The following is a 21,708-nucleotide window of genomic DNA, read 5'->3' on the forward strand; positions in this document are numbered from 1 at the left end:
AGGGTGAAGCAGTGAAAAAGTACTACAACCATAGCATACACTGTAGCAGTTTTTTAGGTGAGTCTTTTTTGAGTAGCTAAAAAGGAATGTCTCCTATGTCTCTGTACTGTGCCCCTTAGGTTTTGTCCCCAGTCCTTGTGGTGTTTCTTGTTAAGTTGGGTTCAAGCTGCCCATCATCTCCTGCAGGTAACACATCAACTATATCACATACATACAACTCACATTTTGAGACACAGAACGCACCAGTACCCTGTTTTTGAAACTTATTGCTTGACCTTTACTTCCATGTAATTTTTTGAAGCCCAGTCAAATAACACATTAAGATTTAGAAATTACACTCTATAAGACATCACCAGCATCATCCAGCAAAAATGTTGAACTAATTATTGCTCCTATAATTTTCTTGCAAATTGAACAGTTTGCGAGAGATGGAGTCGATGGTAACTGAGGCCACCATTAGATGGAGAGCACGTAAAGATGTTGAGAGACAACTTCAACAAATTCGGCAAATGCAAAGAGAAAGCGTAGAGGAACAACAGGCTGGATGTAGGGAAGGGGTAGCTGAGGCAGTCTTAGAGAGTAGGGAGAGTGACATGGAAGAGATGGAGGAGATTGAGAATGAAAGGCTGTTAGAGGAGGTCATTGTTGAATTGGACACATCGCATTTTGACCAGCAGTCCTTTAGGATAGATCTGCCTGAGGAAGAGTCTGACTCAGACCAGGATTCAGATGAGACAGTGGATCAGTCCTGTAACCTAGGTGACAGTCTCCGTAATTGGGCATTGACATTTGGAGTTTCCCTAGTGGCTCTCACAGCTCTTCTCAGCCTGTTGAGGCTTTACCATCCTGATCTCCCCAAGGATGCAAGAACCCTCCTTAAGACTAAGATCACTTACAACATAGAGAAAAGACGTGAAGGACTTTATTATTACATTGGCATCCTGTCCTCCTTTAAGCAGACACTGTACCAGGCATTTGAGTCAGTTACAAATAAGTGTACATTAAAACTTCAAATCAACATTGATGGATTACCTTTATTCAAGAGTAGTGGGATTCAGCTGTGGCCCATTTTAGGACGCTTACTAAATGTTCCAATTAAGCAACCTGTTGTAATTGCATTGTTCTGCGGACCACATAAACCAAAGCCAGCTGAAGTCTTTATGGAAGATTTTGTTCTGAGTTGAAAGAATTGGAGAGCGGTATTGACTTTGAGGGCAAAAATTTTTTTGTTAAGTTAGATTCGGTTATATGTGATACACCTGCCCGGGCTTTTATAACAAACATAAAGTCTCACAATGTATATTATGGATGTGACAAATGTTCACAGCAAGGAGAATATCTTAACAGAATGACCTTTCCTTTAGTCACTTGCCCACTTAGGACAGATGAATCGTTTGCACAAAAACATAATGAAGAGCATCACCACAGTGGCCCTAACCCTTTCCATGGGTTGAGAATAGGGATGGTGTCTCAGTTCCCAGGTGATTATTTGCATTCTGTTTGCTTAGGTGTTGTTAGGAAACTTCTGAACATTTGGCTTAGGGGAGATCTCAGATTCCGTTTACCTGCTTCCACTGTTAACCGTATGTCTGACTGTTTGACGGAGTTGCGCAACCATATTCCTTTGGAATTTGCAAGAAAACCCAGAACATTGAGGGGCCTTGATAGATGGAAAGCGACAGAATTTAGGATGTTTTTACTGTACATTGGGCCTGTCATTCTGCCTTCATACCTGGACACAAATATTTATAAAAATTTTATGCTGCTGTTTTCCGGCATTGTCATTTTAATCAGTCCAACTTTGTCCTCGTTGCACTGGCAGTATGCTGACACATTGCTTCGTATGTTTGTGACCCATTTTGGTCAAATATATGGCAAGGATGCACTTGTATATAATGTACATTCATTAGTACATTTGGCTCAGGATGTAAGACAGCATGATTGTCTGGATAATATTTCAGCGTTCCCTTCTGAGAATCACCTTCAAAAACTTCAAAAACTAGTTAGAAAACCCAAACATTCCCTTGCACAAATGTTACATTGATTGTCTGAGCAAAATACTCATCAAATCATTGATACAATATCAAACACTTTGAAAAAGCCCCACTTTGTTGGACCAGTACCAACTGAGCTTGCCTCTAAAGGGGTTAAAGGGCAGTACAGCCAAATGATTACTGACCAGTGGGCTATCAAGGTCTCAACAGGAGACAATGTATTTGTCATTGCAGATGACATTTGTATGATTGACAATATTGTTGAGTGTCATGATGGAATCTATGTTGTGTATAGAACCTTTTCAGATAAGTCCATCTTCTTTACGTATCCATTTAGCTCAGACTTTCTGAATATCTACAGTGTCTCACAACTATCAGAGGAATACATGTATGCCAAAGTGTGTGCAGTTGCACATAAATGTGTATTACTCCCTCACAGGAGAGGTTTTGCCTCCATACCAATTCTGCATTCCCTGAAACACTAGATGAAGTGGTTTGCCCAAACCACTTCTAATATTCAGTTTAGGGTGGTACTTCAGCTGATAATCTGTACTTAGTTGTGGTTAGGGTTTAGCATCTCAAGCATCATCATTCTACGTTTTACATCAATGTTTTAAGCACATGTAAGTACATTTTCATGATACCAGTAAAATTTATTTTGTACATGTTTTGAATATTTTTGTACATGTCTAATGCTGTTTTCTTTATCTCTCTCTCTCTCTTTTTTACAGAATGTTTTATGTTATGCAGTATTTTGATGACAGGAGATCAGTATCTGTGGTACCTCAATCATGGTACAACGATGGTTTCATGTTCTGGCCAAATTACACAAGCGATGAACGCAACATTAAAGCTGTGCGGTGTGCCGAGGCACCAGGCCAGAACTGGACGAGGCATCGTGTCATAATTTTGAAGAAATGTGGTATATATACACACTTTTGAATCACCTAGTTGTTGTTAGTATCTTGTATCTCCCAATAGTCAGCAGTAAGTATTTGTGATAATATCTCAAGTTAAGATTAAGGTCTGTGATTTACCTGTGTAAATGTTGTTTTAGATGACTACATGTCAGCATGGCATGTCATGAAGAAGTCTCTGACCTGTGACACATCAGAGTTGGACTCATGCGATGAAGATGAGGCACCGGTTGGTCGTGTCAAGAGGAAACCTAAACCTATGTAAGAGTGAATCATGTTTATGCTATTTTTTACGTTGAAATCGATGTAATGTGAACATACTGTGAAGTGTGTCTTTCTCTGTTTTAAAAAAAATAAAATTATTTTTATAAAAACAGCCACCATTATGGTGATACTGATGACAGTGACAGCTGTGTGACTGCTTCAAAGAAAATGGCCAGACTCCCAGATTATTCAACTCTACCACCACGCCCTCATCAGTCGTCAGCACGGCCATTATCATCACAATGGTAAATATAACCAGTATTCGATGATTTATCATATAAAAGTGTTTTCTGATTGTGCAAATCAATTATTAAGTTGGTGTTTTTTAATAAAACTTGTCTGTACCAAATGTCACTGATATAATAGCAGGGAAAATGTACGCCAACCCTTCTCTTAATGTTTTATGTTTATTGTTTAACAACCAACCCCCTCTCGGGCCATCCTCCTTTGCTGCACCTCCTGCACTTTCTCTTCAGCAATTCTTTGACTGTTCATCTCCTGAACATTCACTCACTGAGCTGCCCCCGTCACCAACTCCTCCTTGTCAATCATCACGCCATCCACTTCCTCCCGGGATGTCCTCATTTTCTTCAGTACAACCACCACTGCCATCCACGATGGAAACATCCATGCCCACACTTAGACTGGGGCGATCTGGGAAGGAGCCAATTCCCTGCACACGTAAGTAGTGACTAACTCCTCACCTTGTGAATTATTGAATTGCACAGACATTAGCATAAATGATCACTTCAGCTCACACAATGTTGAATGACATGAACTATATCAACAAAACCATTACTGGTCATTTAAACATTGAGAAACTCATTCACTCAGAATCATTAAACCAATGTTAAAAAACTCCTTCTAAAATAAACTACCCACCCTAACATTAAGGTTTGAGTCAGTGACATACTCTGATCCAGAATGACTTACAATGTTGAATTGTGTGGTCATAATAAATGTGTCTATCCTTTATCCTTTACATTATTTCTATTCAATTCAATATTTATTTCAGACACACAAAAGGGTCCATAGCATAGAAAAAAGAGAAATAAATAATAAATAAAATCATACAATTATGTAGTGTATGTAATTATGTGGTGTTTTCTGTATAATTGTCTGTGGTTTTGCTACATTTAGAATCTTCATCGTGACTTTGTAAATTTGGTGTTGTTTTTGTAGCTACTGACCTCCACATGCTCACACTTATGGAGAACATGAAACATCAAATCAACCAACTGACAACTATGGTTAATGTACTGCTGTCACGGTCAGAACCCATTGCGGAGATGCCTCCAGAGATTTCCTTTCCTCTAGCTACACTGGAGGAGGGTGACTGCTTTGAGGATTGGCTGAAGGATCCAGCTAATGCTATAAAGAAGAAGCAAATGGTATTTATGCATATATCATGTGATGTTAGTGTATACCTGTAAAGGAGGGATATGAAATTCTTGAAAAAAAAACGGTACAAGCAAACTTTTGAAAATACACAATCAAAAAGACCCTATCCCCTTCCTTCAGGCCTCCCACGCCTGAACTTACAATGCTTGTTTACATTTTGATAGACACAACACATTGTTCAAAGTTTGATAGGCCTATTCAGTTGTGGAGTGTTCAGGATGATTTGATTGGATTGATTATTTTGATGTTAGAGCATTTAATTAATTGATCAGGATGGGAAGAAGATTTCAAGTCATTTGGCAAAAATGGCTACAGAAAAACATCTCATACCCCTCCTTCAACTTTCTCAGTGACTTCTACCCCTCTCTATCTTTGTTATTTTCTTCTCACTCATTCAGTCTCTCTTTTCCACAGGTGGGGTTGCTGGCTTCTGTTGGGGGGCGTGACACAAAACATCCAACTTGGAACAGTTTAGCCCGCACATTTTCTGATAATGTGGCTAAAATGATCAATTGGAAAGGCGTAAACAACAGGAGGAAGTTCAGTGGGATGGCAACCAAGGCGCTTGTTGCACGTATGTATCAGTTATAAATGATAAATGCCTTAGTCCTCCTCACCACTCACTCCAACCCTTGTGCCTCACTAAGGACATTTTGGGCTTTTCATTTTCTTGATTTGGGCTGTGTTCATGCTTATGGCATCAAATTCTCCAAGAACATCATTTTTAATATACATGTTTTTTATTTTAATTGATCACTTATAATAGGGCTGTAATACACTGTATACACAAAATTGTTCCTCTGGGCTCCTTAGCGACAAAAATGTCCCCATTGAAACCCATTATAACTACATGTTTTGATGTCATTTTAGAGCCAGGTCATTAAAACTTTATTATTTTCAGTTTTTCACCAGATATAAACATAATTTTCCTGTATTTTACCTATGGGAGAATATAATGCAGTGTTCCCCAGTCCTGCTCGTCCTGTATTGTGAAGCACGGCAGACAAAAATGACCCGGATGTGTTGGTATGGGTGTCGGAGTGTGGCGTGTATGTGTATATTGAAAAATTAATGTGTGTGTGAGAGTGTGTGTATGTAAATTTGTGTAAGTGCAGCCGAGAATTTGTATTGTCTTACAAGTCTGCATTATAGCATTATGTCTAAATCTCTCTCTCACACACACACAACCACTTTCACTCATGCATCCACTCACACACACATGCACCCACATGCACGTGCGCATGCACAGGTCGTCAAACTCAATTGAATATAATAAACAACACTTCAAATGTGCTGCAAATTTGCTGTATAAGTTTTTGAGCTTTGAAGAGGTGTGTGTGTGTGTGTGTGTGCCTGTGTGTGTTTGTGTGATTGTGTGTGTGTGTGTGTGTGAGAGAGAGAGAAAAAGAGACAAATTTAGACAAAATGTTATGGAGACCTGCAAGTCAATATAAAGTCTCCATTTGTATCTGCACATACACACATTTACGTACACACATTTATTTTTCAATACACACATAGACAATACTCTCGTACACCGATACCAACACATCCAGGTCATTTTGGATGTGAACATTGTTCACTGGTCTGCTGTGCTTCATAAAACAGGATGAGCAGGACTGGGGAATACTGCATTGTATTCTCCCATAGGTAAATACAGTTAAATTACATAAAACTGGTGAAAAACAAACAAACAAAAAAACTATTATTTTGAAGATGCACCCATTATAAATGCAGTTATAACGGGTTTCAATAGAGACATAAGTGGGAGTTTTGTTTTTTAATCTGACACTGCTAAAAAATTCATTTTGTTTGGGTTTAAATTTCTTTTTTTTTAAACTGGTGTTATATGTAAACAAACGGATATTTAAAGGGTTAAAATTCTGAAAATCAATGAATATTTGATATTTATTATCAGGACTGATGTTGGCAAAAATATATAATTAATTGAAAGTAGAAAAGGATATTTATAATATTTTTCTGGAAGTCCTTTTACATGGACATTTTTGTCCCTAAGGAACTCTAAGGAACACTTTTTAAGGGAGGCACAAGGGTCAATCACCTATTTATTATTAAGGTTGCAACACGAGGTGTTAGGGTTTGTGGAAGACCCCAAGCGCACGACACCAGACAGAGATGGGGTTAGCCGAAAACTGGTGTACTTTATTCCTTACGCGTACAAATAGTCAAACACAGGAAGGCAATGAGCGACAAGAGAAACGGAAAGTCCAAGGGGAAAAACTCGCAGGTAATCCAAAACAGGAACACAGCAAGATATTTCCACAGGGAAACTTTGCAAGGGAAAACATAAACCAAGGGCTGGGGTGAGTTCGGAGAGAAAAGGACCATGAGGGAAGAGTAGCCGCTACTGCGAGGAGGTTACAACACGAACTGACAACGGGCGCGTGGGAGGCCACCAAACTTAAGCCCAGCCCTGATGACTAAGCCCGGCCCTGACGAGCTGATTGGCTGCCGGCGCGGGGTGGGTGGGCCACGGCGCGGGGTGGGCGAGCTGTAACAGTACCCCCCCCCTCCACGGGAGCCACCAGGCGACTTGCCCGGCTTGTCGGGATGGGAATGATGGAACTCAGTGAGCAGCCTAGGGTCCAGGATGAGCTGGCGGGAGACCCAGCTACGTTCCTCCGGACCGTAGCCCTCCCAGTCCACCAAATACTGGAACCCCCGTCCTCAGCGCCGGACGTCCAGCAGCCGGCGGACCTTCCACTGGGGGTGCCCATCCACGATCTCAGGGGGAGGTGGAGCCGGGGCCGGAGGCATCAGAGGACTGTGGGAGACAAGCTTAACCCGCGACACATGAAAAATGGGATGGGTCTTCAAGGAAGCCGGAAGCTTCAGACTCACCGCCGCGGGGCTGAGAATCTTCCTGATCTCAAAGGGCCTGACAAACCGGGGGTTAAGCTTCTTCACGGTGGACTGAAGCGGGAGATCCTTCGAGGACAGCCACACCCTTTGGCCTGGTTGGTATGTAGGTGCTGGGGACCGGCGTCAGTTGGCGCACTCAGCTGCCCGGAGCAGAGCAGCTCTGGTCACCTCCCAGACGCGACAACACCGGTTCAGATGGGCCTGCAAGGAGGGAACTGCCACTTCCGACACCTGTGCAGCAAAGAGAGGCGGCTGGTAGCCCAGGGACACCTCAAAAGGTGAGAGGCTGGTGGCAGAGCTGATGGCATACTCGACCCAGGGGAGGAACCGGCTCCAGGAGCTGGGCTTCTTGGCGGCCACGCACTGGAGGGCAGACTCCACGTTCTGGTTCATCCTCTCCGACTGTCCGTTAGTCTGTGGGTGATAGCCAGAGGAGAGACTAACAGAGGCACCCAACCCCTTACAAAAGGCCCGCCATACCTGGGAGACGAACTGGGGCCCTCGGTCCGAGACGACGTCCAGGGGAAGGCCGTGGAGACGGAACACGTGGCTCGTCAGGAGGTCCGCCGTCTCAGAAGCCGATGGGAGTCTGGGGAGGGCCACCAGGTGCACTCCCTTACTGAAGCGGTCCACCACTGTCAGGATCACAGTGTTACCCTGGGAGGGAGGCAGTCCAGAAACAAAATCCAACGCCACATAGGACCAAGGCCGGCTTGGAGTTGGGAGGGGCTGCAGCAGACCCGCGGGTGCCTGGTGAGAGGCCTTGCTGCGAGCACAGACGGAGCAGGCCCCTACGAAGTCCCTGACGTCGTTCCTCATGGTGAGCCACCAGAAACGCCGGGCCAGAAAGGTGAAGGTGCGGTGAAAACCCGGGTGGCAAGCAAACTGACTGGCATGGCCCCATTGGAGAACCCGGGGCCGGACTGCGTCCGGGACGAATAGGCGGCGTGGAGGGACATGGCTCAGGGCGGGATGGGAGCGCAACGCTTGCCTGACCATGGTCTCGATGCCCCAGGTAACCACGCCAACCACCCTGGCCTCAGGAAGGATGGGAGTCAGCTCCTCTGTAGCTGGCTCCCTCCTCAGGTGTTGTCGGGACAGGGAGTCTGCCTTCGTGTTGCGGGGGACCCGGGGCGATAAGTCAGCGTGAAGTCAAACCGACTGAGGAAGCTGGCCCACCGTGCCTGCCGACCATTGAGACGCTTGGTTGCCCGGATGAACGTCAAGTTCATATGATCCGTCCAGATGGTGAACGGCTGTTCCGCCCCCTCCAGCCAATGGCGCCACTCCGCCAGAGCAGCCACCACTGCCAGCAGCTCCCGGTTCCCGACATCGTAGTTCTCCTCGGTGGGGAGGAACTGGCGAGAGAAGAAGGCGCATGGGTAGACCTTCTGGTCAGACGCTGACCGCTGGGAGAGGACAGCCCCCAACCCGGTGTCTGAAGCGTCCGCCTCCACGATGAACTGCCTCTTGGGGTTGGGGTGGAGCAGGACTGGGGCGCTGGTGAACTTCTCCTTGAGGGACTGGAATGCATAGCGGGCAGCCGGGGACCAGATGAACGGCTGAGAGGGGGAGGTCAGCCTGGTGAGAGGTTCTGCCACGCGGCTGTAGCTCCTGATGAACCTCCTGTAGAAGTTAGCAAACGCGAGGAAGCTCTGCAATTCCTTCCGGGATGTGGGATCGGGCCAGTCCACCACAGCCTGGATCTTGCGGGGGTCGGCTCGGGTCTGTCCCTTCTCAACGATGAAGCTCAGGTAGTCAACGGAAGGGGAATGGAACCGGCACTTCTCAGCCTTGACGAAGAGCCGGTTCCGGAGGAGACGTTTGAGTACCCGGCGGACATGCTGGACATGTTCCTTGAGGGTCCTGGAGAAGATGAGGATCATCAAGGTAGACGACCACAAACTCGTCGAGCATGTCGTTCATGATAGCCTGGAATACCGCCGGGGCGTTGGTGAGGCTGAACGGCATGACCAGGTACTCATAATGACCCCGGAGCATCTTAAAGGCTGTCTTCCACTCGTCCCCTTTCCGGATCCAGACCAGATGATAGGCACACCGGAGGTCCAGCTTAGTGAAGACAGTAGCCTGGGTGAGGGGCTCAAGGGTGGAACTCATGAGGGGAAAGGGATACTTGTTCCTGATGGTTATCTCATTGAGTTGGCGATAGTCAATGCAGGGTCGGAGGCCCCCGTCCTTCTTCTTCACGAAAAATAATCCAGCTGCCACCTGGGAGGATGAGGGCCGAATGAGCCCCGCTGCCGAGGACTCGGAGATGTACTCGTCCATCGCAGCCTTCTTGTGGATGGTCAGGCTGTACAGACGACTGCTGGGAAGGGGTGCCCCAGAGCGGAGGTCGATAGCACAGTCAATAGGCCAATGAGGAGGAAGGGATTGGGCCCAGGTCTTACTGAAAACCTCACCTAGCTCATGGTACTCAGGGGGAACAGAGGAGAGGTCGGGAGGAGGGGCACTAGGGGCATGGGCCGGGAGCAGCCTGGAGACATTGGGCTTGACAGGAGGAGCCGTACTCCATGATGTTACCGGAGGCCCAGGCAATGTGTGGCTCATGCTGCACAAACCAGGGGCATCCTAGGACCACAGGGACTAGATGATGAAGAACCGAAGCTTCTCAACATGGTTCCCTGCTATGGTGAGAGAGACGGGGTGGGTGCGTTGGGTGACGCTGGCCAGGCAGCGCTCGTCCAGCGCGAAGGCTTCCATGGGCCTCTCCAGTGTCTCTAGCGGGATGTTAGTCTGGGCAGCAAACTCCCGAGTCCAGGAAACACTCATCAGTTCCCGAGTCGAGGAGTGCACCCACCATGAGCCGCTGGTCAGCCCAGGCCAGGGTAACGCTAACCAGATGGTTCTGTGGGGCAGGGCGGCGGCTCACTAGGATCTCCCGGGGTCCCAGTGAGCCTAGTCTTCTTGGCCGAGTGGGGCAACTGCTAATTAGATGTCCCTTCTGGCCGCAGTAGAGGCATTGACCCGGCTTGAACTGGGCCTCCCGTTCGGCCGGACTAAGGCGCTTGCACCCCAGCCGCATAGGTTCCTCCCCTGTCGTGGTCTGGGCGTGGAGGGAGAATCGGCCAAAGGGAAAGTGGGGCGAGCAGGCGTAGGGGTCCTGTCAGGAGTGCTGGACGACTGGGGAAGGGGCGGGGATCCAAGCAGGGCTCGCTCGCGCCTCCTCTCCCGGAGGCGTCCATCGATGCAGAAGGCAAGCGTGATCAGGTCATCGAGGGAGGTGGGCTCCTCCCGGGTGGCTAGCTGGTCCTTGACAGCCTCGCTGAGACCTCTCCGGAAGGTGACCCGAAGTGACTGGTCATTCCAGCCACTCTCAGCTGCAGCTAGCCTGAACTCAACTGAGTAGTCCGGGACACTGCCGCTGCCCTGCTGGATACTGCTCAGCCGAGCACCAGAGTTCTGGCCACAGACCGGGTGGTGGATTACCTTCCGTAGTTCCACCACAAAGTCCCCGTAGGTGAGGCAGAAACTGGCACCCATGGACCAGGAAGCAGTGGCCCACTGAGCTGCTCGGCCTGTGAGCAGGTTGGTCACATAAGCAACACGGGCAGCATCAGACGTGAACATGCTAGGCTGGTGCGTGAAGACCAGCTCACAGTGCATGATGAACGTGGCATAGGTCTCAAAGTTGCCATCAAAAGGTCGTGGACTGGAGAGGCAGGGCTCCCGGGGAACTGGGTTGAGCCGCACGGGGTTACCCGGAGCAGCGGGCGGGTTACCCACGACTCCAGGGGCAGGCTGGCCCGGCGGCCTGGTGGTGAGAGCCTCCGTGATTGTCTGCAACTGCCGCAGGCTCTCTGCTTGTTGGCTCGCCAACGCCGCCTGCTGGCTCGTTAGGTCGTCCACAGCGGCCTGGAGGAGCTGGACCTGAGCCCGAAGATCCCTCACAGCAACAGAGGCCGCCTCTAGCCGCTGGGAGTGGGAGTTGGCCAGTTAGATCTGCTTGATGAGAGCTGCTTGAACCGGACTGGTCGGTATGCTCTCTGTGCTGGCTGGGGTCGTCATGGCAAGTTCGTACTGTTAGGGTTTGTGGAAGACCTCAAGCGCACGACACCAGGTAGAGAAAGAGTTAGCCGAAAACCGGCGTAGTTTATAAATAGTTCAGAACGAAGGTCAACACAGGAGGACAAGGAGCAACTTAGAAAACAGGAAGTCCATGAAAACTCACTGTTAATCTAAATTGGGAACGCAGCAGAATACTTCCACAGGGAAACTTCACAGAGAAAATGGCAACCAAGGGCTGAGATAAACTCGGAGAGACATGCACAGGGAGGAAAGAGGAACCACTTCTGCGAGGAGGTTATGGCACGTACTTGCACTGAGCTCTGGGAGACCAGCCAACTTCAGCCCAGCCTTGACGAGCTGATCAGCTGCAGGTGCGGGATGCCGACAAGCTTCAGGTGTGAGCAGGAGCGCGCCTTGCTCGTTCCCGTTGCCAAGCGCGCAGCTCCCTGGCCGCGCGCTCAGAGGTCCCGGGCGTACCAGCGAGATCACGTTGGGAAGAAGGCACGGCTGGGCGGGCCGTAACAAAAAAGATGTGAATACATTGCAGTACAGGTCTGTTTCGTGCGTCTCGCACTCATCAGCTGCTTATGTGTTTCAACAAAGAATCATACCGTTTGCGTTGCCCAGCTCCTGTATCCGTGTTAACATATATATTGTAACGTGCATGGATAAGTAGACACGTTAGCCCTTGGCTAGCGGGGCGGACCCTTAAGTCGAGCGGTTAGCGACTGGCAGCAAGGCACAACCAGTGGAGCACCCAAGACACTGCCCTGGCGCTCGAGGGGAATGCGCTGCAGGTATTGCCCAACCTTACGCCATCAGAACAGCAGGATTACGAGACACTGGCCGCTGCTTTAGAACGACGCTTTGGTCAACGGGTCTCTACTGACAGCATGCAAGACAGACTGGCCCGCCGGCGCCGCCAAGAGGGCGAGACCCTGGGAACCTATGCAGTAGACGTGCGCTTCTTTGCACATCGTGGCTACCCCACATTTGATCCAGCAGCTCGTAACGAGTTAGCCAGGGGCTCTTCCCGGAGAGGTTGAAGGAGCACCTCGCATCACGGCACCTAGGACCTTCAAGACTGCGTTGGAACAGGCAGAGAGGGTGAGGCTGTAATGGCCCCACACAGCCAACCAAGAGCCCGATTGCATCAAGCTGAGTTCCACAAAGATGAGGGAGACGTCTACCAGGCTCGTCCGTCACTAAGCCGAAAGCAACCAGGCTGACGCCAACCACCCTTCAGACACTGGACACCTAATGATCCATGCTACCGCTGTGGAGAAGCGGGGCACAGGGCCCGTGACTGCCCTGCCCCTGCACCACGACACCGTAACGCTCCCCAGTCAGAAAACTAGAGTGGGGTGGCACCGCGGGGAGACTGCCACCCAGCCAACCGACCATATCCCCCATTGAGAATTCTTCCCAGATCGGCAAAGTGGGCCACGCACACGGCCTCTACCTTTGCTGCTCCATTGATGGACACCACTGCTGGGCCCTTGTGGACACAGGGTCCACCATCTCCATTGTGCATCCAAGGGTGCTGCCAGAGACAGAGTGGAGGCCCACCACCTGTAAAATCGGGGAACTAACTGGCATGCTGGGGAAGAGAGCACTGCAGGTGCAGGCAGGAAAGCCGCAGCCACCCACGAGTTTTGGTTGGCTGAAATATAAGACCCCTGCATCAGCGAGCTGGACTTGCTGACTCGCTGGGGGGCTCTGGTTTAAGTGTCGAGTAATGCCATTCACCTCGGCACAGAGACCCTGGCCCTCCGGCGCCGCCCAGAAAGGAAGGTGGGACGTATCCACATCCAGCCAACTCCACCTGTCACCACGCCGCCGCCCCCACCCCCACCCCCACTGTCACCACCACTGCCACACGAGGTGATGACGACACTGCCTGGCCCACCAACAATGACGACGACCCTCATTGAGGCTACCATTCCTCAGACACCCTCACCGGACACTGTTGCCGCCATCCAGGATCTGTATCAGCGGAGCAGTGAAGGGCTGGACCCTCAGCAGAGCCAACAGCTTAGATACCTGCTCCAACAGTTCACTGAGATTTTCACTGCACGTGAGGCGGAGTGCACCCAGACCAACCTGGTGCAGCACACAATCGACACTGGCACAACCCTGCCCATTAGACTGCGACCCTACCGGTTAGCGCTTGCCAAGCGTGAAGTTGCAGAACGGATGATTCTAGAGATGGCTGCAGCCGGGGTGATAGAGTCATCCAACAGCCCTTTCGCTGCCCCTGCCATCCTGGTCAAAAAGAAGGATGACACCTGGAGGTTCTGCATGGACTTTCGTCAGCTGAACAACGCAACTCGTAAGGACTCCTACCCATTGCCCCGCATTGATGACGTTCTGGACCACATCGCAGGGTCACAGTGGTTCAGCTCACTTGGCCTACGGAGTGGTTACTGGCAGGTGGCGCTGGCACCAGAAGCCAGACCCAAGACGGCCTTCACCATCGCCCAGGGACTCTGGCAGTTCCATGTGATGCCCTTTGGTCTCTGCAATGCCCCCGCCACGTTCGAGAGACTAATGGAGAGGGTGCTGGCTCACATTCCCCGCAACCGGTGCGTGGTTTACCTCGATGACCTTCTGGTTCATGCCGCTGACTTCGAGCTGGCCCTAGAGAACCTCCGTCAGGTCTTCCAAGCCATTCGGGGGGCGGGCCTGCGCCTGCACCCCAAGAAATGCAACCTCCTTCGACGTGAGATCAAGTTTTTGGGCCACGTGATGGGGGCAGAGGGCGTGGCCCCTAATCCTACTAAGGTGGAGGCGGTCGAGAAATGGCCAGTTCTGCGAAACGTCAGTGAGGTGCGCAGCTTCACGGGGCTCGTCTCCTACTACCGAAGTTTTGTCCGCAACTTTGCCTCCATTGCCAGTCCCCTACACCGTCTCACCGAGAAGGGACGGGAGTTCAACTGGGACGACAACTGTGCAGCTGCCTTTGCCCGGCTCCGCACCGCCTTGATCACTGCACCCATCCTGGCCCTTCCTGATCCTAAGTGCCACTTCATCATGGACACAGACGCCAACAATGTGGGGCTGGGGGCCTCCTGTCTCAGGAGATTGCTGGGGGAGAGAGTGGTGGCCTACTACAGTCGTGTCTTGAGCCGCCCCGAACAATATTACTGCGTTACACGACGCGAGCTCCTGGCAGTGGTCGCGGCGTTCGATCATTTTCACCCCTATCTCTATGGCCAGGCCTTTCTCCTGCAGACGGATCATGTGGCCCTGATCTGGCTGCTCAGCTTTAAGGAGCCCGAAGGCCAGGTGGCTAGGTGGATTGAGGAGCTGCACTGCTACGATTTCGAGACCCAGTACTGAGCCGGGTGCCTGCACAGCAATGCAGATGCCCTCTCTCGTCATCCCTGCAAGGACTGCAGACACTGAGCGCCAAGAGAAGCGAGACAGAGCAATCCTCCAAGTGTCCACCACGCGGCAGGTTGAGCCAGAGGTGGCGTGGCTGATGGCAATGGACAAGCAGAGTGGCAAGCAGCGCAGGATAGTGATCCCACCCTGGCCAGGGCGGGACAGTGGGTCAACGCCAAGGCATGCCCCCACTGGCAAGCTGTCTCTGCCATGTCGGTGGAGACCAAGGCCTACTTTTCCCAGTGGGCCAACTTAGCCCGGTGTGATGGACTGTTGTACCGGGTCTGGCAAACGCCGGGCCGGGGAAGAAGTGTGTGGCAGTTACTGGTGCCCAAGGACTGGTGCCAACGAGTGCTACGGGTGGCCCATGGCTCGGTGGGGGCAGGTCACTATGGGGCGGCCAAGACGCTGAACAAACTGCGCCAATGGTTCTACTGGGCCAGATGCCCCCACGACACTGAACTTTTTGTGCGATGTTGTGATAACTGCACCGCCAAGAAAGGACTAACCAGATGCTCCCATGCCCCTCTACAAAAATACCAGGTGGGGGCCCCCATGGAGTGGGTCGGTGTGGACCTCCTTGGCCCATTTCCCACCACAGACAACGGAAACCGCTACATCCTTGTGGCCATGGACAACTTTACCAAATGGCCTGAGGCGTATGCAGTGCCAGACCAGAGTGCTGCCACTACAGCCGAGCGGCTGGTGTGTGAGATGTTCTGTCAGTTCGGTGCGCTCGAAGAAATACACAGCGATCAGGGGCAGAACTTCGAGGCACAGGTGTTCGTTGAGGTGTGTCAACGCATGGGGGTGAAGAAGACCAGAACAACGCCCCTCCACCCCCAGAGTGACGGACTGGTGGAGAGGTTCAATTGAATGCTCACATCACAACTTGCTATTGTCACCTCACGGCACCAGCGAGACTGGGACTGTCATCTAACCATGCTGGGACTGTCATCTTCCCCTGAGGGTGCTGGCTCACATTCCCCGCAACCGATGCGGAGAATGTGAGCCAGCACCCTCTCCATTAGTCTCTCGAACGTGGCGGGGGCATTGCAGAGACCAAAGAGCAGCACCTGGAACTGCCAGAGTCCCTGGCCGATGGTGAAGGCCGTCTTGGGTCTGGCTTCTGGTGCCAGCTGCACCTGCCAGTAACCGCTCCGTAGGCCAAGTGAGCTGAATCATTGTGACGCTGCGATGTGGTCCAGAGCATCGTCAATGCGGGGCAAGGAGTAGGAATCCTTACGAGTTGCATTGTTCAGCTGACGAAAGTTCACACAGAACCTCCAGGTGTCATCCTTCTTTTTGACCAGGATGGCAGTGGCAACCCAAGGGCTGTTGGATGGCTCTATCACCCCGGCTGCAGCCATCTCTAGAATCATCCGTTCTGCAGCTTCACGCTTGGCAAACGCTAACCGGTAGGGTCACAGTCTAATTGATGGGGTTGTGCCAGTGTTGATTGTGTGCTGCACCAGGTTGGTCTGGGTGCACTCCGCCTCACGTGCAGTGAAAATCTCAGTGAACTGTTGGAGCAGGTATCTAAGCTGTTGGCTCTGCTGAGGGTCCAGCCCTTCACTGCTCCGCTGATACAGATCCTGGACGGCGGCAAAAGTGTCCGGTGAGGGTGTCTGAGGAATGGTAGCCTCAATGCGGGTCGTCGTCATTGTTGGTGGGTCAGGCAGTGTTGTCATCACCTCGGGTGGCCGTGGTGGCAACAGTGGGGGTTGGGCGGCGGCGGTGTGGTGACAGGTGGAGTTGGCTGGATGTGGATACGTCCCACCTTCCTCTCTGGATGGCGCCAGAGGGCCAGGGTCTCTGTGCCGAGGTGAATGGCATTACTCGACCCATCGACCAGAGCCCCCCAGCGAGTCAGCAAGTCCAGCCCAATGATGCAAGGGTTTTATATTTCAGCCAACCAAAACCCGTGGGTGGCTGCGGCTTTCCCTGCCTGCATCTGCAGTGCTCTCTTCCCCAGCATGCTGGTTAGTTCCCCGGTCACAGTTCTGATTTTACAGGTGGTGGGCCTCCACTCCGTCTCTGGCAGCACCCTGGAAGCACAATGGAGATGGTGGACCCTGTGTCCACAAGGGCCCATCAATGGAGCAGCAAAGGTAGAGGCCATGTGCGTGGCCCACTCTGCCGATCTGGGAAGAGTTCTCAATGGGGGATATGGTCGGTTGGTGGTCTCCCCGTGGTGCCACCCCATTCTAGTTTTCCGACTGGGGAGCGCTACGGTGTCGTGGTGCAGGGGCAGGGCAGTCACGGGCCCTGTGCCCCGCTTCTCCACAGCGGTAGCATGGATCATTAGGCGTCAAGGGTATGAAGGGTGGTTGGCGTCAGCCTGGTTGCTTTCAGCGTGGTGACGGACGAGCCTGAATGTAACGAATTCGGGGGGCAACCACAGGAACTGCCGCAGCTGGGACGCAAACCCATATCTCCCGAGCCTCGGGAGACATCGCTAACCGCTCAACTAAAGGGTCTGACCCGTTAGCCAAGGTCCAACGTGTCTACTTATCCATGCACGTTACAATACATTTGACTTACCAGTGTTGTCTATTTGAAGACAAAATCCCTTCTCCTTTCTTTCTGGATGAAACGGTCGATCATACGGTCAGACAGCACTCCTTTGGCTTTTAAATAAGACAAGCCAGGTTTTGGAAGCCTGTGTAGTTCGATGACCCCTTCTCTGACGAGAAAAGCAAGCACGCCCAGCAGCAGTTCTCCGCTTTGCTCGGATCCAGGGAGCCATGGGTACCTTTCGTAGGCGCTTGCCTGGAAATGCCGCACATACGTCTTCCCCGGTTGGGTCAGAGCCGCTAACTGTGGGGTTGGTTTATGTGCGTTAGTGTGGATATGTGTTAGTGTGGGTATGTGTGTTAGTGTGGATACGTGTGTTTGTTTGGGTATGTGTGTTTGTTTGGGTATGTGTGTTAGTGTGAATATGTGTATTCTTGTAGTTTTGGGTGTGTTGTTGTCTTTGTGTTGCACTGTTGTGCGCTGGGGAAACAGCATTTCCTTTCATTTTGTGTTGGTAAGAGCATGAAGTGAAATGATAAATCAGGTGTCCTGGTTTCTGATTCCTCCCCCCTCACCGTCACATGTACTCTCCTCACCCTCCCTCCCCCGGTCCATGTTTCTCTCCCTTGTCCTTAAGGTCAAGCAGTTTTCGTCTTTTGGACTGAAGTTTCCAAGTCAGAGTCCAGTGTGTTTATGTGTGTGTGTGACCGGTGTACTTTTTCAGTTGCGTTGTGTAGGAAAGACAGGACAACTTCTCTCATGCATAGGATCTGTATTCTGTCGCATATAAACAAAACAGGACAGGTTTCAGGAAACGTCAGATCAGCTCCTGCTGTAGCCTACGCAAGGATTGGGACCCACATTAGACATAAGACACATTAGGAATGAATAAAATAAATTACAGGGGCAGACAAAATGAACACATACCTCCTTCTACATGTCCAGAGCGAGAAAGAGACAGAGGTCAGGGGAAACATATGTTTTGGGGCTACTAACAGGAAATGGGGTCACAACAGGGAGGGGCTACTATAAGCGTTTCCTGATGATATGATAAAATAAAATAATAATGTTAGCAATGAAAATAATAATAATAATAATAATAATGTGGCGATACTTTGTGTAATTATACAACATATTTTGGTTATGACATTTTTAACCATGCTACATTCACCCCCCTAGAATTACACAAAAATTGGAACATATCACAAATTGCAATCACCCAACAACACAACACCCACAATAAAGTCAGCAATACCTGCCACCTACTAAGGTTAGGAGGGCCACAGACTGGTGAAGCGCCAAACCATATCTAAAACCACTCCATGGACAAAACAAGGTGCCTTTTACGCCTCACCAAAATGGGCACAAAGGGGCGACGACTCACAAAACGAAATCAACCAAATAAAAAAAAAATTGGCAAATTCCACAGTGTACATTACACGAACCAAACAGCAATGTAAGCCTACATTACATTACCCATATAAACACAGTAGGTCTAAAACAAAAAGGAGGCCGACTGTGGAGCAACAGTAAAGTGTAGACTGAACTGAACCATGGTTTCACTCAACCTATGAACTGGCCTCACTACCCTGCCATACCAAGAGCGAACACTATTCTCAGGGCTCTGAGGTAGGATGTCAGTGAGGGGAGGGGCATGGGGCAAGGGGACAGGGGACGGTGTGAGATGAGCAGCATCATCGGTGGGGAGGACATCTACTGCAGGGGAGGGGGCACACTCAACAAGTAAGTCACTGACCCTCTCCATTTCTGCATGGCTGGACTGATCACGGACCCAGGAAGCAGTGCGATCATGTTCACCCGGGTTCTGCCATGAGGATGAATCCACTCCTGAATGCTCGGCCTCACTGTCAGGCTCTGACACTCCCGCTTCAGGATCAGGCATGTGCAGTGTAGAGGGGTCATGGGACACTGTGTCAACACCCTGGACAAGATCACCCTCCATAACCAGTGTGTTGTTGAGAGGGAGGAAGTTGACTGATAGGAGGAGGTTCCTGTGAACAACCCTCACATGACCATTGTGGTCCCTGATCCTATGGCTTGGAAGTAACAACAGTGTGAACATCCAGCTCCCACTTGTCGGCTAGTTTCCGCTTGCCTCTTCCGCCTCTGTTCGCCACTAGGACCCGGTCACCGACAAAAAGAGGTAAGCCCTTGACTCTTTTGTTGTACTGGTCCGACTGATGTTTTCGCTCCACAGACGAGTTCTTCTGGGCCAGCAACATGGCAGACTGGAGATCGGCAGCCAGAGACTTCACATATTCATTGTAGTCGCAGACTGACTCGTCACGCAGGACGTTCTTGAACAACAGATCGACTGGCAGGCGCGGAGCCCTCCCAAACATCAAATAGAATGGGGCAAAGCCAGTCGTCTCGTGCTGCGTGCAGTTGTAAGCAAAGGTCATGGTTTGGGCCATTTGAGGCCACTTGTGCTTTGACTTTGGCGGAAGGGAACGCAACATGCTACCCAGAGTACGATTGAAACGTTCAGTGCCCCCATGGGATGGTATGGGGAGGCTCGGGACTTCCCAACACCTGACAACTCCAGAAGCTCAGCAATCAGCTCGCTTTCAAAATTAGCCCCCTGGTCAGAATGAAGGCACTGCAGGAAACCATCGACACAAAAAAAGTTTTCCCACAGCTTCTTGGCCACCCGCTTCGCAGGTTGGTCTTGACAGGGGAAGGCATGTGCTAACTTGGTAAAATGGTCAGTTATAACGAGAACATCCACAGACTTGTTGTCTTCAGTAGACCAAAAGTCCATACACACAAGTTCCAGTGGAGCCGAAGTTGTAATGCTCTCCAGCGGGGCCCTTGCTGCCGGCTCTGGAGTCTTGCTGAGCACGCATCTGGGACAGTTCCTGAAATAGCTTCGCACATCCCTCTCCATATCGTACCAGAAAAAGCGCTGACGGACCAGCGACAATATACGAAGCTGACCCTGGTGACCAGCCAGGTCGTGAACACCACCCAATGCCTGCGATTTCAGGGAGTCTGGAAGAACGAACTGGAACCTCCTGTGTTTGGTCACTTGGTCCTTTGAGACTCTGTACAGGGTTCCATCCAACATGGTAAGTTTCTCCCATTGCTTCAGAATCCGTAACACCATCATGCTCTCCTTATCCCGCTCACGCCTCGAAGGTCTCCGCTTCCTCTCAACGAAGTGTAGGACTCTCCCGATGGTAGGATCCTGTCTCTGGTGGCTCTGCAGGTCTGCGGATGAGAGTGAGGAGAACACATCTTGGCCAGGAGGAGCTAGCCCGCCAAGGTGACCAGCCAAGGAAGCAGCCCTCTGCTTCGGGCTGGACTCCCAATCACCACAGGAGGAGAGGAGCGATGACACATCCTCTTCGGACAATGACGCGCCACCAGTAGCACACACAGAGTGGTTCTCGGCAGACTGAGCCAGACAAGTGACATGGAATGCATCTTGCACACAACTGTCGTCAATGCTGCACACTTGTTCCAGTAACTCTGAGTAGGGCTCTGACAGGAGACGCTGGCCTAGAGGTTTGACAAAGGGAGTCCTGCTGACAGCATCAGCTACCACATTCAGTCTGCCCAGGACATGTTTGATCTCAAACGAGTATGGGGACATTTTAGAGACCCAGCGCTGCTCACATGCATCCAACCTCGGCTTGGTTATGATGTATGTGAGTGGGTTGTTGTCAGTCCAGACGGTGAACTTGTGGCCCTTGAGCCAGTGGCTGAACTTGTCACACACGGCCCATTTCAAAACGAGGAACTCGAGTATGTGAGCAGGATACTTCGCTTGGCTGCGACTGAGGGATTTAATGGCAAATGCGATGAGTCGGGCTTTGTCTTCGCCGGCAGGGGCCTGTGGACAACACTGCACCCAAACCATACAGAGAGGCATCAGTGGAGAGGATGAACGGCCTGTTGAAATCTGGATGGGCCAGAACGACAGAGTGAAGCAGTGCAGACTTCAGGCCCTCAAAAGGCCTCTCACAAGCCGGATCCCAGTACTGGGGAGTCAGTGTGCAGAACGTCCCCACTCTCCTGCAGCCTCTAGAGCCCTTTAGCTTGCGTTTCTGTCCTCCAGTCAAAGCAAAGAGAGGCTTTGCCATCTTCGAACAACCAGGGATGAAATGCTGATAGTACAGCGCCATGCCAAGAAAAGACCTAATCTTTTTCTGGGAGGGGTTGCAGCCATCAGCTTCCATCAGATCATTTTTTCGCAACCCGGAGATGACAGTGACCTTTTCCTGGTCAACAGAGACTCCACTGACATCAACCGCATGACCTAGGAATCTCACAGACTTCCTCAAAAAGTTACA

The sequence above is a fragment of the Lampris incognitus genome, chromosome 20 (genome assembly GCF_029633865.1).
Source record: "Lampris incognitus isolate fLamInc1 chromosome 20, fLamInc1.hap2, whole genome shotgun sequence".
NCBI classification, from domain to species: domain Eukaryota; kingdom Metazoa; phylum Chordata; class Actinopteri; order Lampriformes; family Lampridae; genus Lampris; species Lampris incognitus.